This window comes from Pleurodeles waltl, chromosome 2_1, assembly GCF_031143425.1.
Source record: "Pleurodeles waltl isolate 20211129_DDA chromosome 2_1, aPleWal1.hap1.20221129, whole genome shotgun sequence".
Lineage (NCBI taxonomy): Eukaryota > Metazoa > Chordata > Amphibia > Caudata > Salamandridae > Pleurodeles > Pleurodeles waltl.
In genome coordinates, this window is record NC_090438.1 from 605,005,584 (window position 1) to 605,023,888 (window position 18,305).

Genomic DNA, 18,305 nt, shown 5'->3' on the forward strand with positions numbered 1-18,305 from the left:
ATCCTTTTCAAGTGCAAATGCTGCCTCCCTCATCACAGTGACAATGGATGGGCAATCATTGTTTCAACGAGGAATCCTATAGCACCTGGCCATTCACAGTGAAAGCCCCCCACCTTCTGGTTTTTGAACATTTTATTATTACTGGTGACCTCTACTCTTCATTCGAATGGACCTTCCAGCAGCAGGAAATGCTAAACATGCTTCTCAAAAAAACTGAAAATATTTTCTCTGAGTCCGACTCTGGCTTCCCAAGAAGTGCCCTGTCCAGGCAGAGACAAGCACCGACGAAGCTGCAGCCTGGGCTGTGACCCACGACTGGCTAAAGGCTATACAGCCCACTGGTCATTGCGTGCCTGTACCTACACACATCAGCACTGTCTAATCTAGGTAGTCAATGCGTAGCAATGGTCATAACCAACCCACCCGATTTTCTTTCGCTATACGTAGACACCAGTAAAGAAGTAGTAGATGGTCTACCACAGGAAGGTTTAAATGTACAGTCCCTATTCTTTTCAAGCACTGTTTTGTACTCATTTTTATATATAGAAACAGATCAAAAGAAACACCCAATAGCTCCCTACAAGTTACATGAGCTTCGCTATTAGCGCAGATGCAGAGATTACATGCCATTAATCAAAGTGCACTTGATGAAGTCCTTCCTGATATGATGGCAAAAAAGCATATTCCTCACTAATGTGTAACCTTTTTAATATGTAAACCGCACATCTGAGGTCCTGCTGTACTGTAAAACTCTGTCTGTACAACTCATATTTGAAAAACACCATTTCCAATTAGCCAAAACCTTTCGATTTTGCTAAAATGCTATCTGACATATGCATATAGGGGCTTCTAGCTAGCCCTCTTCACACATTGGCCTATTGTTGTATCATTCAGATCTTTCTCCTGCCAACAATAGCATAAAACATGGGGCAATGGGTCAGCTCACTTCGGCCATTGGCTAACTCTGTTGTGAGTGATGGTATTCTTGTTTTTTAACCAGGAGCAAATACTCACACAAAGTAGTTCCTTTCAGTGACAGGGATTATTATGTGAAAGTGGGCTTTTTGAGACCAAAAAATGTTTGTTTTTAGCCATCTTTTTCTGTATTTGTGAGGTCCTGTCAGCTCCATCAAAATAAAATAAACATTCACAAAGCCAAAACATTGTCAGGCAATGCAATACCTACTGGCTTTGTTAAAGGTTTAATATCTACGTAAATCATAGAAATACAGCTGCTAATATGCGCAAACGAGGTGCAAACGTGCACAAAATAATATTAGCACAAGTACACATTTTTCATGATATGGCCACAGCTATCCTAAGCAGAGATCACAAACATTATGATGAGATGCACTTGACCATACCTATATAGCTCAAAGGGGGAACCTTCATCTAAATGCTGCTCATTCTCCAGTAATGCAAAATGCTATGTTTTATTGTTCAATGCAGTAAGTGATAGCAGAACTGCTGAGCACAAGCCTACTGAATGAAGCAGATTATATTTTTCATCACACTTGTCTATTTCGTAAGGTCAAAATGACGCTTACCCCACTAAATACGTCACAACGTCAAGCAATGATGGGTTGACAATTTTAATGAGCAGGCTGACAGTGGTTTGGTAATTGTACAACGCCTCACTGACATACACCTTGCAGGCGGGGGAAACCTGACAAATGATTTCAAGCTTGAATGGGAAGCATTTGCAGTGAGTGATGCTTGGCATTTCCGTGGTGGTCAGACCATAAATCAAGGAACAAGTCACTTAAGCATATTGTAAACTGTCAAGGAAAGGGCAAAGGAGACACGTATGCCTCTAGATGCCTTCCGCTTCAGGGAATCCTGCCTGCCACGCTTTTACAAATCCTGTTGATCACAACCACACATAGTGTGAGTATGGCGTTTTTAAAATGGTAATTTCATATTTCCTAAATACAGCTTCTTCCATTGGTAACGATGTGCGATTCTGTGCCGCAGCATTTCCTGCATAGTCATGGATTTGCCGCATTTGCATCATAATCCACCATTTGCTAACCAATTTGCAGATCTCTTCAAAGCTCCTAAATGCATCTCATTTTACAAAAAAAGATAAACACTGACCTTTGGAATGACAAAATAATACTATAAATGATGCTTCATAGTTTGCCTTTTCTCTGCTGAATAACTTTGTCGAGCCTGCTGCATAATTTGGCCCTCGACTGCTGCATAATTACAGAGGCCCCACATATAGAGTTGACCTGCGCGACCAGGGCTAGGTCTGTAGGTATTTATACGATTTTTTGCAATTGACAAATATTAATTTGTGGCAGTGGCTGCACATGTTGTCATGAGCACTCACTTTTGTCCTGCGATAGAAGGACTATAAAGCTAATAGACCAGTCCACTCACAGAAGGTATAAAGTAAACAGAAAGAAAGAATAAGACTAAAATTACAATGTTGGAGCAGGTCTACACCTGCCATCATCACCCTGAGTGTTGGGGGCTGACCAGCTTTTTTAGAGTGGTCTCTTTGCAGGCCCCAAAGAGAGGATTTCATGCCTGCTAGCTCTCTTCCCTTTTGACGTGCTTTTCTTCCTTACCTGTCTTACCTCTCCTCAGTAGTGAATTCAGCTCACTGTGGGCAAGGGTATAAATGTGTTTATCAGCAGTGCTTGATTTGAGCTGGTGGATTCTGGTGCTCAACACCGGCCCTTTATTGTGTACACTGGCACTTATGACAGCCTGCCACTTGGTGGCGCTGTTTGTCTAATTTTGTGAGGAGCACGTACAGTTGTTTAATAATTCAATGTACATTAAAAATTACTACTACCTGTCACTCAAAGCTATGAAATAGCTTGAACGGGAGCTAACAGTCATTTTTAATTTATTTTAAAAAGTCTGCATTGTCACACTTATAGGAGTGTGATGGTTAGTAGTTGTGTTGACAGTGGTGGCAGGGGCAATGGGTGGTGCAAGCTGCAGCAGCCTCCTGACAAAGGCCCTAGCACTTATGTTTTTTTTTCACAAATTAAGCACTGTTTTTTCACAAAAGAAGCTGCTTTTTTTGTTGCCCAGTGCTGGCCTCTCTCTTTCCTTTCCTTAAGCGTAATGTAAGTCCTAACAGCCACTGAAAAGTAGAAAAAAACTGACATTAATGTTTTTTCCTACTGGGTGTTTTGGGGCCACAGGAAAGGAGGAGCCAACACTGCCAACATAATAATCTTTTATCTTTAATCTTTTGATCAAAGACGTGACACTGTGCAGCTTTTTGACTGTAAGTCTGTGCAAAAAGACACCTGTTTGCTGGACTATGGGTGTGTGGTTTTGTTGGTGCGAAGAACTGTATGTGCGTGGATGTTTAGAGGTATACTGCTTTATATGTGTCATTTATAGTAAAGTGTGTGTTCATATGAATATTGTCTGCTTGATTGCATGCAATATACAAAAATCAAAACTATTGGATATGTTAATTCTCCTCCACAACTTTTTATGGAATTGAAATAGGATTTCTGTGTCCTTACATGATTGGGGCATTATTAATGATATTAAAATGGTTTGTGGTCCAACCAAGTTAGCGTCAGCAGTGTCTGTTTATAAACCTGACGTTAGGCCCAAACACCAGGTTCAGTAGGTGTTTACTGTTGCATGTGTGGAGGAGTTATGATTAATAGCCAGATCCACAGAAGGGATATGGACCGCAAAATAGTTATCACAGGCCCTTCTAAGGGGATATCCACATTCAAAATTAAAGCCATCCCACCAAAAACAAGCAAATCCTGACACTATAAAAGAGTAGTGAGATGGTCAACCATAATTTGAAGCAAACCGTCAAATTGATTGAATCAGAAGTTGACAATTAATTTCATAATGAATTGAGAACTAATTTGACAGATAAGACACAATAAATCAAAGGTGATTGCGGTTAATAACCGGAGTCTTGTGACATTGCCGATTCTGCATTAAAGATAAAAGGCACACTTCCCCCGTACTATCACCTTCAGCTATATATGATGTTGTACTAGACAGGAGCCATAATGTTCAGATTATAATTACTCTTAAGAAAGTCATTTTTCCATCGCAAATAATATTATCGTTTTATTATCAAGAAGGAGCAATTAATGAAATGTGTATGGAAAATTGCTGGGTGACTGTTAACTAAGGCACAGTTATCAGTACTACTGGAGGAGGACACATATCATATAGTCTAAAATGGGTAGTTCCCACGCCAAATGCGGCACATTTGCAGTGCAAAAATTGGCTGATGCAACCACCTAGGCAGCTCTGAAAATGCCATTACCTGCTCCTGCTTCTTTTATGTCACTATGACCAGCCAAAATCTAGGAAATAGACAAAGAATGTTTTTGGTTGTAGGGGGCTGGCCTGGTTTGTAGTGGGTACCAAAGGTACTTACACCTTATACCAGGCCCAGTTATCCCTTGTTAGTTAAATGTACTCAGTGTCTAGCAGCTTAGGCTGTCTAGAGGTAGCTGTAGATGAACAGCTGTAGTGTAGCCATTTTTAATGTAGCTTTCTGCGCGTTTGCTTAAAGTATTAGGCCTCTGTGCACTTTGCCCTAGATGCATTTTATTTAGCCTCGCACTGTTATTTTACAATAACCAGTCTCACGGTCTTGTTTTATTTTCTTCTATCATACTGTTTAGCTTACTTCAGCACTGAAGTTCTCAAACAATACATTCTTGCTCGCTCTGTGCTTCAGTCAAGGATATAGGGGGTCATTCAGACCCCGGCGGTCTAAGACCGCCGGGGCCAGGGTCTGCGGGAGCACCGCCGACAGGCCGGCAGTGCTCCCAAGGGCATTCCGACCGCGGCAGTAAAGCCGCGGTCGGACCGGCAACACTGGCGGTCTCCCGCCAGTGTACCGCCGCCCTTTGGAATCCTCCAAGGCGGCGCAGCTAGCTGCGCCGCCGAGGGGATTCCGACCCCCCCTACCGCCATCCAGTTCCCGGCGGTCCGCCCGCCGGAAACCGGATGGCGGTAGGGGGGGTCGCTGGGCCCCTGGGGGCCCCTGCAGTGCCCATGCCGCTGGCATGGGCACTGCAGGGGCCCCCGTAAGAGGGCCCCTACAAGTATTTCACTGTCTGCTTGGCAGACAGTGAAAAACGCGACGGGTGCAACAGCACCCGTCGCACCTTCCCACTACGCCGGCTCGATTACGAGCCGGCATCCTCGTGGGAAGGGAGTTTTTCCCTGGGCTGGCGGGCGGTCTTTTGGCGACCGCCCGCCAGCCCAGGGAAAAACTTAGAATACCCTCCGCGGTCTACTGACCGCGGTGCGGTATTTCGGAGGGGGGAACTCTGGCGGGCGGCCTCCGCCGCCCGCCAGAGTTAGAATGACCCCCATAGTCTGGTACATTGCCGATAGACGTGGTAGAAGCTTAGTCTTTAGGGTTCGTAGAAAGTACACATTCTTACGTAGGGACGTTTCTTAGAACATCGGCGTGTTAGTTATAAAAACACTTCCTAGTCCTGGTACACGTAAGAGGGAGTCTCCGACCAGGAACCCACAACTAGACGCTGACTGCCCTGTTGCAGATGCTATCCCGATCACAGGCCTTTGCTCAGGTATGAGGGTCAATGTCCTCCCGGGGGAACCTGAAAGGCAGGCTTAGAGATTAACATGCTGTGCTCAAAATAGAACTTAGAAGAGAGAACGTAATCTAGTTGCACTATGATAGTGTTATTCTTATGTTTCACTCTCCTCGTTACTATTTCAATCCTACTGTGTTGTATGGTTCTGGTTATTGCGGCTCACGCCTTGTTATCTAAAATGCAGTCGTTTTATTAAACCAATCTTTAAAACTCAAACTGCCTTTGTCATTTATAAATGAGACCACAGTGTGTATGAGAGAACTGGTTGGGATCTGAGTGACCACGACTTCCCTGAGAAGCACTAAGATGTCATGCGCTCGGCTGCCCAATTGTCTCTTCCCTTTGGGAGAGATGAGGCACTGCTAGTTAGCCGGAGCTCAACCCGGATTTGGGGTGACAAGGGTCCTTCGCCGTGGGTTAGACTTAATACCCCACACTGTGAATGATCTTGCTGCCCAAAAATCCAGTAGTCTCATTAGGATAATGAGAGCCCTTAGAAGATCAGGCAGCACGCACAGGAGTCCCACAGCACGTGGACAAAGGAGGTGCAAATGGATTCCCATGCCGCTGGAGAACCATTCAGGAAGCTGTGCATCGCAGGATAGAGTGCTGGGGGCCTAAGCTGTGCTGCACACGAAGAACCTCTTGGAAGGTCACACACAAGACTTGGCAACTGCAAGTCACACAGTGCACTGGGGTACTGTCTTGCGTGGGGAGGCAAGCTCTTACCTCCACCAAAGTTTGACAGCTGGATGTTGGGACTGTCTGAGTCACTTTAGTCCACCACCCGTGTTGCTGGATCCACGCCTGTCATCTGGAGGGGGGGACCCAAGCCACTGGACGTCGCTGCAGAGAGGTGCCTGCTGAAGCAGGAAAGTGACTCCGTCACTCCATAGGAGATTCCTTTGGTTCTTCTGGTGCAGGCTGAAGACAGGCAGTCCTCGGAGGATGCACGACCTGGAACCTGTTGCAGTTGCTGGCAGGAGCTGAAGTTACAATGTTGCAGAAGCTGTCTTTTCTTCTTTGTTTCAGTTTTGTTGAGTTCCTGGAGCGGTCAGCGGCTATTTCATCAGTAAAGGATGCAGAGGATTCCTGCTGGAGTCTTGCAATCCGAATCTGAAGAAACACCCAGAGGAGAGACCCTAAATAGCCCTGAAATGGGGATTGGTCACCTAACCAGGTAAGCACCTATCAGGAAGGGTCCCTGACGTCACCTGCTGGCATTGGCCACTCAGATGCTCTCAGAGTGCCCCACCACCTTGGAATCCAAGTTGGCAAAACCCAGGGACACTCTGGAGGAGCTTTGGGCATCATCCCTGGGATGGTGATGGACAGGGGAGTGGTCACTCCCATTCCCTTTGTTCAGTTTCATGCCAAAGCAGGGACTGGGGGTCCCTTAACTGGCGTAGACTGGATTATGCAAGGAGGGCACCATATGTGCCCTTCAAAGCATTTCCAGAGGCTCTGGAAGGCTGCCCCTCCCATGCCTGTAACACCTATTTCCAAAGGCAGAGGGTGTAACACACCTCTCCCAAAGGAAATGCTTTGTTCTGCCTTCCTGGGATTGAGCTGCTTAAGCCCCAGGAGGGCAGAAGCCTGTCTGTGAGGTGGCAGCAGCTGGGGCTGCCTGTAAAACCTCAGAAGGCTGGTATGGCAGTACTGGGGGTCTATAGTGGAGCCCCCAGAGTGCATGGGATTGTGCAACCAATACTGGAATCAGTATTGGGGTACAATTCCCAGTTGTTAGACACCTTACATGGCCATATTCGAAGTTACCATTGTGAAGCTGGACATAGGTATTAACCTATGTCGAGTGCACGCTTAAAATGGCATCCCCATACTCACAAAGTCTGGGAAAATGGGTCTGAATGATGTGGGGACACCTCTGCTAGTGCAGGGGTGCCCCCACACACAGGTACTTTGCATCCAGTCTTCAGGGTTGGGAGACCTGATATATAGGTGTCTTATAAGTGACCCGGTGCAGTGAAAATGGCTGTGAAATAGTGCATGCACTATTTCACACAGGCTGCAATGGCAGTCCTGTTGAGGCCTTTGCATGGGCTCCCCATGGGTGGAAAAAGAAATGCTGCAGCCCATACGGATCCCCTGGAAGCCCAATACCCTGGGTACCTAGGTACCATATACTATGCCAATTTGGAGTGAAATACTGAGTTACCAATATGTATGAACAAATTTGGAAACAGAGATAGCATGAGCACTGGGGTCCTGATTAGCAGGACTCCAGTGACAATTTAGCAAACAGTGAAACACACTGACAAGCAGGCCATATACCATAAGCACTGGGGTCCCGACTAGCAAGATCCCAGTGACACATTCAAAAACACACTGACCTCAGGCAGAAATGGGGGGTAACATGCCAAAAAGAGGGTACTTTCCTACACAATTAGCTTCTTCAGGGCCCAGACCACAGCAAAGTCCTCCCTCTCTATGGCTGACCAATGCTTTTTTCTATGGGTCAACCTTCTACTAATAAAAGCAACAGGTTGATCCGGGCCCTCTTACTTTAGTTGTGATAGACCTGCACAACCCCTACCTCAGAAGCATCTGTCTGGACTTTGAATGTCTTAGAATAGTTGGGGCTTTTCTGGACAGGTGCAGTACACATAGCCTGCTTAAGCTCCTCAAACGTTTTTTGACAGCTGGCTGTCCATAATACCTTTTTGGGCATTTTCTTGGAAGTGAGCTCTTAAGAAGGGCAACAATGGAGCCATAGTTCTTAATGAACCTCCTGTAATACCCAGTGAGACCATGAAAGGCTCTGACCTGGGTCTGAGTAGTAGGGGAAGACCAGTCTAAAATAGACTGGATCTTCCCCTGTAGTGGATCAATCTGTTCCTCACTAACTAGGTGTCCCAGATAAAATACCTTCCCCTGCCCTATCTAGCACTTTGACGCCTTGATAGTGAGGCCTGCCTTTTGAAGGGCTTCCAAAACTTTCCACAGGTGGACGAGGTGCTCATCCCAGATGGAGCTTAATACAGCAATATCATCTAGATATGCTGGACTGAAAGCTTCCAGACCTTGAAGGACTGTATTCACCAGCCTTTGGAAAGTGGCAGGTGCATTCTTCAGGCGAAAGGGCATAACTGTAAATTGGTAATGCCCTCCACTGGTTGAGAATGCAGTCTTAGGTTTATCATCTTCTGATAGCTTGATCTGCCAATACCATGCAGCCAAGTCAAAAGTGCTCAGATACTTGGCAGCTGTCAGTGTATCTATCAGCTCATCTGCCCTGGGTATAGGGTGCGCATCAGTCTTGGTGACTGTGTTGAGCCCTCTGTAATCAACACAAAACCTCTTCTCTTTTTTCCCATTCTGAGAATTATGCTTTGGTACTAGCACCATTGGGCTGGACCAGGCGCTATCTGAGTGCTCAATCACTCCTAAGTCCATAATCTTCTGAACTTTAGACTTATTACAGTCCCTGAAATGGTCAGGCTGTCTGTAAATCTTACTTTTGACAGGTAAACTGTCTCCAGTATCTATGGTCTGTTCACACCAAGTGGTCTGACCAGGTTTAAGAAAAAAGAGCTCAGAAAATTGACCTAGGAGGATCCTGCAGTCCTCCTTTTGCTTTGCTGTAAGGCAGTCTGCAAGGACAACTCCTTCCACTGAGCTATCAGCTGCAGTGTTGGAGAAGAGGTCAGGGTGAGGGTCACTCTCTTCCTCCTGCCCCTCATCAGTGACCATGAGTAGGGTAAAATCTGCCCTACCATAGTAAGGTTTCAGGTTGTTCACATGAAGTACTCTTAGAGGACTTCTGGGAGTGCCTCGGTCCACCAAATAGGTGGCCTCGCCCTTCTTTCCCATTATTAGATATGGACAACTCCATTTGTCTTGGAGTGCTCTTCGTGCCACAGGCTCCAATACCCACACCTTCTGTCCTAGGTGATACTCAGTCAGGACAGTCTTCTGGTCATGCCCTTGTTTCTGTAACTCTTGGAATACCTGAAGGTTTTTAGTGGCCTTTTTCATGTACTCATCCATTCTTGATCTTAGGCCAAGCATATAATCCACAATGTCTTGTGTAGGGGGCTTCAAGGGTTGCTCCCACCCATCTTTGACAAGTGCAATTGGACCGCTAACAGGGTGACCAAAAAGGAGTTCAAATGGTCTGTAGCCCACTCCCTTATGGGGTATCTCCCTGTAGGCAAAAAGGAGGCAATGCAGTAGGACATCCCACCTCCTTCCGAGTTTTTCAGAGAGTCCCATGATCATTCCTTTGAGAGTTTTGTTAAACCTCTCAACCAATTTGTTTGTCTGTGGATGATAGGGTGTGGTGAATGTGTATGTTACACCACATTCCTTCCACATTGCCTTTAAGTATGCAGACATGAAGTTCCTACCCTTATCTGATACTACCTCTTTAGGGAAGCCCTCCCTGGAAAATATTCCCAGGAGGGTCTTTGTCACTGCAGGAGCTGTAGTGGTCCTTAAATGGATAGCTTCTGAATATCTAGTGGCATGGTCCACTACCACTAAGATGAATCTATTGCCAGAAGCAGTAGGATGGTCAAGTGGGCCAACATTGTCAACCCCAACCCTCTCAAAGGGCACCCCAACCACAGACAGTGGGATTAAGGGGGCCTTTGGAGTGCCACCAGTTTTGCAACTGGTTTGGCAAGTGACACAAGAGCGACACAACTCTTTTGTGTCTTCTGACACATGAGGCCAGTGAAAGTGAGGGATTAGTCTGTCCCAAGTCTTACTTTGCCCCAAATGTCCAGCAAGGGGAATGTCATGTGCCAGTGTTAGGAGGAATTCCCTATGCAGCAAGGGAATGACCATTCTCCTGGTAGCACCAGGTTTTGGGTTTCTTGTCTCTGTATAAAGAAGATTGTTCTCCCAGTAAACCTTGTGAGAGTCACTGATATCCCCTGCTTTTTGTTTGATAGCTTGCTGTCTGAAACCCTCTAATGTGGGACAGGTCTGCTGTGCCACATTCAATTCCTCCCTGGCAGCCCCCCTGCACCCAAAAGCTCAGCTGTGTCAGCTTGGAGCTCCTCTGGTGTAGGTTCTGCACAGGGAGTAGACTCCTCCTCATCAAAAGGGGAGGGATAGTGGACAAGGGTTTGCCCTTTCTACCACTTTTTGGGAGCACTCGTCCATTGTTTCAGGGTCCAAGTTTACCTGTCCTTTTTGCCTCTTGGCCTGAGCCCTGGTGAGAGCAAAGATGTGCCCAGGAATGCCCAGCATTCCTGCATGAGCCTCCAATTCCACTTCAACCCAAGCTGAAGTCTCCAAATCATTGCTCAGTAGACATTCTACAGGTAGGTCAGTGGACACCACAACTTTCTTTGGACCAGTAACACCCCCCCCCCCCAGTTGAGATTCACAACAGCCTTGGGGTGGCTAACAGTCTTATTATGGGTGTCAGTCACATGGTACTGATGACCAAGTAGGTGTTGCTCAGGGGGCACCAGTTTCTCCATCACCATAGTGACACTGGCACCTGTGTCCCTGTAGGCCTTAACCTAAACACAGTTGATTAGGGGGTTGGTGCTTGTACTTATCCATATTAAGGGGACAAGCAACAAAGGTGGCAAGGTCAATGCCACCATCAGAGACTTAAACAGCCTCAGTGGTTTCCCTAACTAAACCAGCCCCCACTACATTACCCAAAGTGAGCCCAGCTACACCCTTGGACTGGTTATTTGTAGTGTTTTCCCCACCACCACTGCTATTACTAGGGGTACTAGTGGAAGCAGTGGGGGTTGTGGTGGTGTGAGGTTTGGTGTTCCTCTTGGGACAAGTGCTTTTTCTGTTTGTTGGAAGAGGATTTGTGCCCACGCCCAGAAGATTGTTGTGGGCCTGATAAAGACTCTGACTTTTTATCTTTAGCCCCACCCTTATCATGTGACATACCATCCTTCTTCTTGTCCTTGTCATCCCCTATATGAGCTTTTTTGCTCACACTTGTTCTGACCCATTTGTCTGCCTTCTTTCAGAATTCTTGGGGAGAGGTCAGATCTGAGTCTACCAAGTACTGGTGCAACAAGTCAGACGCACACTTGTTAAGACTATGCTCTCTCAAAATCAGATTGTATAGACCTGCATAGTCAGAAACTTTGCTGCCATGTAACCAACCTTCTAAGGCCTTCACTGAACAGTCCTCAAAGTCTATCCAATCTTGTGAAGACTCTTTTCTGGTTTCTCTGAACTTAATTCTGTATTGTTCAGTGGTTAAGCCAAATCCATCCAAGAGTGCTGTCTTCAAAACACTGTAGTTATCTGAATCCTCCTCTCTGACAGTAAGAAGTCTATCTCTCCCCTTGCCAGAAAAGGACAACCACAGAATAGCAGCCCACTGCATCTGAGGGACCGCTGTACCTTACAGGCCTGCTCAAGTGCAGCAAACCACTTGTAGACATCACCCCTTGTAAGGGGGAACAATATTGTGCAAGTTTCTGGAATCAGGTATTCTTCCCAACACCATAACTCCTGAAACTGCTATTGCTGTTGCCACCATGGGGAACTAACCCCAACCCCTGCCTTTCCCTTTCCACAGATAAGGCTTCCCTATCTAGGGCCAACTGTTGTTGTTGCAGCCTCTGTCTAGCCTCCTCCAACCTCAGCTTTCTGAGTTCCCTGTCTAGGGAGTTATCCTCTGGGTTGGATGTGTGGGACACTTCAGAGACTGAGGTGACATGGGAATGAGCAGAGGCAGATCTTTCCCTAGCTTTTGTAACCCTAGTAACCTGGCCTGTAGGTGTGAAAGGAGCTCTACCTGTATGTGAACCCCTCCCACTGCCAGCTACACTAGATGGTTTGCTAGGGGGAAGATTTTATGAAGGGCCCTTTCCTGAATTCTCAGGCTGCTTCCATGATTCTAAAGGGTTAGAATCTCCCTCCCTCTCCTCCTCCTGGTTACCAGTCTGATTCTGGTCATCCTGGAGAAGGAAAGTTAAAAGAAAATCCTTATTAGGGTTCTTCCCTGTCTCTCGGCTTCTCTCTGAGCAATGCACCCTCAAAACTTTAAAGGTTAGGTTCTCATAAGAGGTTTTTATGAACCTAAGGGTGGCCTCAGAGGAAGACCTAGTGATAGAAAGTTAGAGAAAAGTGAAAGGAAAGAAAAAGACCTACTTTACCTAACTTTTAGACTTTTAGAAAGCAAGTGAAAAGACTAGGTTTACTTTTGTATAGCTCTGGGAAAGAGTACACTTTCCTGTGGAAAGCACCGGTGACAGAGTGATAAGGCAAATGTAAGTACGTTTTCCACCGGTGCACCACCAATGTAGGGGGCTGGCCTGGTTTGCAGTGGGTACCAAAGGCTTACACCTTATAACAGGTCCAGTTATTCCTTATTAGTGAAATGTAGTCAGTGTCTAGCAGCTTACTAGCAGGATCCTAGTGACACAGTCAAAAATACACTGACATCAGGCAGAAATGGGGGGTAACATACCAAAAAGAGGGTAATTTCATACATTGGTCTAACCACAATGCCAACAATTAGAGCCGATCATTAGTACAATTCCATAAACCAGAATTGCCAAAAGCTTTTGTAGGTCAACAATTCACATATGTTTAGCAATTTGAGGGAGTTTTAGCCTCTGCCTGCTTGTGTATTCCAAGTCTGGGTCAGACTGACGGTTGGACTGTTGTGAACTCCCTCTAGATAGTGACAAATAGGGAGCTCTGGCGTAGCCTGCATATCCTGATGAGTCTCCTGGGCTATAGTGGGGAGGGAGGAGCTGACACTTACACCTGAAAGCGCGGTGCCTGTCCTCACACAATGAGGTCTCCAACCCCCTGGTGTGTGTCGGGGCCACGCCTAGGCAAGGAAGGAATTTATGAACAACAGAGACTTTCTTTCAAAGTTTGCCTACTTCAAATTCAGGGGGATAAGTGTTTGACCCAAAAACCCCCATTTTTAGATTACTTCTGGATCAAGAGACACCTCTGCCAAGGAGAAGAGCTGGAGAAGCAGTTCTGCCCCTTTGCCTGTGAGTGTGCTTTTCTGGGTTGGTCTGCAGTTGCTGCTTCTGCCTGAGAGAGGACAAAGACTGGAGTTTGCTGTGTTTTCCTGCTTGTGAAGTGTCTCCAAGAGCTTGGACTTAGCTTGCCCCCTGTTCTAAAGTCTCAGGGCCATCAAAGACTTCCTCGGCCAGCATCTGGACTCTCTTGCTGAGACTCCTACGCTGCCAAGTGGTGCCCAATCTATTTCCTGGGACCTTGAAAGGAGAATCTGGTAGAACCAAGGCTGAAATTCATGCACAGGAGCCATGTAGGAGAAAAAATGACACAGAACCTGCTTTGTGGCTGGAAAATTGACACACCACCTGCATCGCAGCTGGGAAATCAACGCAACATCCATGTGTGGCTGCCAAAGTCAACGCATCACCCATGCAGCCTGGGTCTTCACCTCCGTGGGCTTAAGACTCTTTTTAACTTTACAAATTCATAACTTTGCTTGTGTATGTTAGATTTTTGTCATTTTGGTCTTGTTTGATTTAGATAAATATTGGCTATCTTACTAAAGGGGTGCTGTGTCACTTTTGTGGGGTTTTCACTGTATTACTGTGTGTGTTGGTACCAATACTTTACACATTGCCTTTGAGATAAGCCTGACTGCCTGTGCTATGCTACCTAGGGGTTGAGCCGGAGTTGTCTTGGGAGTGTAACTCCCCTACTCTGGCTAGGGTGAGGGTCCCTGCTTGGGCAGAATGCAAACTGACTACCAACCAGAGACCCCATTTCGAACAGAGTTATATGTTGAGGTTTTCCATGGTCAATCACGTGGCACAAAGTAACAAAGCATTCCATTGATTTATTTACCACTGTCAAAGCCCAAGAGTGCACCACAAAATTGCAGCGATATGTGACCACCATTGCAAGCCTTGGTAAATGCCATCCCATGTTCTATTACAAGTTCTCTGTTACCTCACAGAGTCGAAATGAATGGTTCTGGAGGGTATCTCCTCAGGTGTTGACAAGGATTACATGTCAAAGTTCTCGAAATGGGGAAATAACCAGCTGGGCCAGGAATTATCGGGACCTTTTGTACAGGTTTTCCCCATTTCAAGGGATTATAACACATTAATTTAAGATCTGTGAGCAGGTGATAAATATCTGTGGAGGCCTAGTGGGGTGGTGGCGGTGGGAGTGAGGTAAGTGATGTAGAGGGCGACTAGGGTCTCTTGGGGTTGGGGGGCAGGTGGTGCATCTGCCTTGTAGCCCATTCTCCAATTTTTGCCCGGGGTGCAGAGCCACACTCGGTTAAACTGGTCCGGGAAATTTGTGGTCTGGAGGTCTGGAAAGGCCACATCACTAGGTGTTGCCCAGTATAGTATGACTCCAGGTATACTGCTCCAGTAATAAATACATCTGTGTTTAATGTGTTTGATGAGTGAAGAAGACATCTGTAAGAATAAAGACATATGATAGCATCAGTCTTTAAGCGCGACTAAAGAAACAAATATTTCTGTCCGCTTAAACCCCTCACTCTAACACCACATTAGCCCATTAGCCACCTCCAGAAAAATATTTCACCGTCTCTCTGATATTGGAGATTTTAACTTTTAGGCATTCTAACGATGTGTTTATTATTAGAGTAGACACCCCTGAAAGTTATTTTCCAGTTATGTCATTTCCATTTCCACAGGTGCATCTCACTGCAATTTGCTATACATACAGCCTAGTATGTACAATGGATGCTACCAGCTCCCTCTTTCATTTTCATGTCATTCTCGTGTCTAAATTTCATAATACTCCTTACATAAGTCTTTCTCATGTCTGAATTTCATAATACTCCCTACATGTGTTGTACAGTGGACCTCAGACCCATGGTGAATATTCCCACTCTCCCTTATGCAGCAATAGAACATGGCAGCAAGCCTTGTCTCTAATGATGGCCCTATCCAGACTTTCACAGCCTGATTCTTATTATTACAGAATTGTATGGCCAGATGTATGGACAGACCTACGCCTTATACTTGCAGACATTTCTGACTTTCACCTAATGTACACAGATATATCACAAAAAGGGCAAACTTCACAGTTTCCCTATCTCTTTGTTTAAACTTTGCACATGAGCACAGCCTGCTTTGACAGAATTCTGCAACTGACGTAATTTCTGTAAAATCACGGTTATTTTGCTTATTTTATTGTTCCCACGAAAGATCTTTTACTCTTGAAAAATCGCCCCTACAATTCCAACAAAAATGGGAGCATTGCTTTCGTATACCCTCACGTATTGCACTGCCGTGGCCTGTGTTGTTCGAACATAGGGCCAGATGTAGGAAGAAAACATTTTGCGAGGTGCAAATTGCGAGTACCAGCGACTCGCAATTTGCACCTCGAAAAATGTTATGCAGAAAGGTGTCTCAGACACCTTCTGCGACTCGCTATGGGGTTGCAAAGACCCACCTCATAAATATTTATGAGGTGGGTCGCAGTTTGCGACCCCATAGCGAGTCTAGGCACTCACGGGGATGGTGGCCTGCTGGAGACAGCAGACCACCATGTCCGTGACTGCTTTTGAATAAAGCAGTTTTTTTTTGTTCTTTTTGCAGCCCGTTTTCCTTAAAGGAAAACGAGCTGCAAATAGAAAAAATACCGAAACCTTTTTGTTTCGGTTTTTTTCAGAGTAGGCAGTGGTCCATAGGACCACTGCCTGCTCTGAAAAAATATTTTTGTTTGCATTCACAAAGGGGAAGGGGTCCCCTGGGGACCCCTTCCCGTTTGCGAATGAGTTACGATCCACTTCAAGTGGATGGTAACTGCGAGTTGATTTGCGTCCGCTTTCGCGGTCACAAATCAACTCTACATCGCGATGCGGTCGCAAATAGGATGGGCACACCCCTTCCTATTTGCGAGTCGGAAACACATTTTGCGAGTCGGTCCCGACTTGCAAAATGTGTTTCTGCATCGCGTAAGGCCTTTTGCGCCTCGCAAACGGTGTTTTTCGCCATTTGCGAGGCGCAAAAGGCTACCTGCATCTGGCCCAAGAGATTTCAAAAGTCCCAGTAAATGTGATAAAATACATTTCACATTTGTGAATAATCACAAAGTCCTTGTGTGAATTCGCAGCATTTAGAATGGAAACATTTGGCGAAAGGTCCGTTTGTACTTCCTTCTCTTCTTCATATCTGTTACTTCTGTCTTGATGTTTTTGAATTTGCAAGCTCCATTTACTTTGACCTTCAGCTACCCTCGCTCATATTTAAAACATAAAATGTGATGCACTTTCCCTCCCACCCAATTCAGTTTTTCAGACTCTGCTGCGATTTCTTCCTTTGAACCATTGTTATTCTGCTGCCTTTACTTAAAGGTCTTTGTTGCTTTCATGTATTCCGAGGGGTTATCGTGTCATCCCTTCCCACACAGTAAGGCTCTGGGATAAAGAAAGCGAATGAGACCAATAGTTTCATAAATTCAAACGAAAGAGAGCCTTGAATGTCACTCTGATTTGTCAAGGAAACCTAGACAATATCAGAAAATCTCACACTTGTCACAGACGTAGCAGAGGTGACTATTAAAATGTCTGCCAGTAAGTATTTGTCCATTCTCAGCATAATACTCAATGACACTTAGCTCAAGTTTTCTGCTTGTCCAACTAAAACTTAAAAAATGCACACTGTGTTCTTGCTATTAAAACTGTCACACTGAGAAAGTACACAGTGCCTGGCGACGAAGTACAACTTCAAGTCAGGTGGTTCCACACAATTAAAAAAGAAACACTTTTACTTAAGGAAGTACGACGGGGTTAATATAGTTTGATCAAAATCAATTAACCTAGGGAAACTTATAATGTGCCAATTCATTTTCTTAAACGGTTTTGGCCAATCGAGCGAAAGCAGGCTATTAAAATAAAGCTAACAGACATTCATGAGACATTTGTCTCAAGATGCGTTCTATGTCAGATTATCAGGCCCTCTGGGCAAATTGGGCATCGCTGATTGATTCTGGCCATTGTTGTAGCTTACAATGGTAGCCTCACAGAACACTCAAAGTGCTTCTTAAGGAGGGAATGCCAACGGAATTGATGTAATAGCAATTACGTTTATTGCAGGAAGTCCAGTCTTAAGTAGATGTATGACACTACTACAACACACCTTATCAGGGGCTATGCTGAGAATAGATCAGCTCATCCAATTTTAAGATTTCTCTGTTGAAATACCTAGCAAAAACGTTCCAGTACTTCATTCTCATTAAAACAAAAATTGCATCATCATATAAGAGACAGATGATTTACTAAGGGAAACATGATACACAACGCTTCCTTTCGTTAAGACACAAATGAACAAAAGACCATAAACTGAAACTTTCACTGACAACCACACCAAATAAAAACTGAAAAATGTATTTAAAAAATAAACTTGATCTCAGTGAAAACATCACCCGTAACCACAACATTTTCAACTTCATCGCAGACAGAACAACATCCCCCGACCAAGAAAGAGTTGATTCCCATATACCGTCAATTCAGTCAACATGAATTAGTGGTCATCCTAAACAGCATGTGGTGTAGTGAGAAGATGTTTGAATTGCGATTCACTTTGCAAGAGGGCCTATTGGGAACTTCAATCTCTAATGATTAATATGTCTTTGAAAACATGGAGTTCCCACAGCCCTTGGTCCCAAGAGGTTGGACCCTTGACAAGAGTAGAAATTCATTAGGATCTGCAAATCAACAATTTGCCATTTCAAAGATCATTGCATTTTTATAGGAACAATAATGAGATTTTGATATATCTTTCA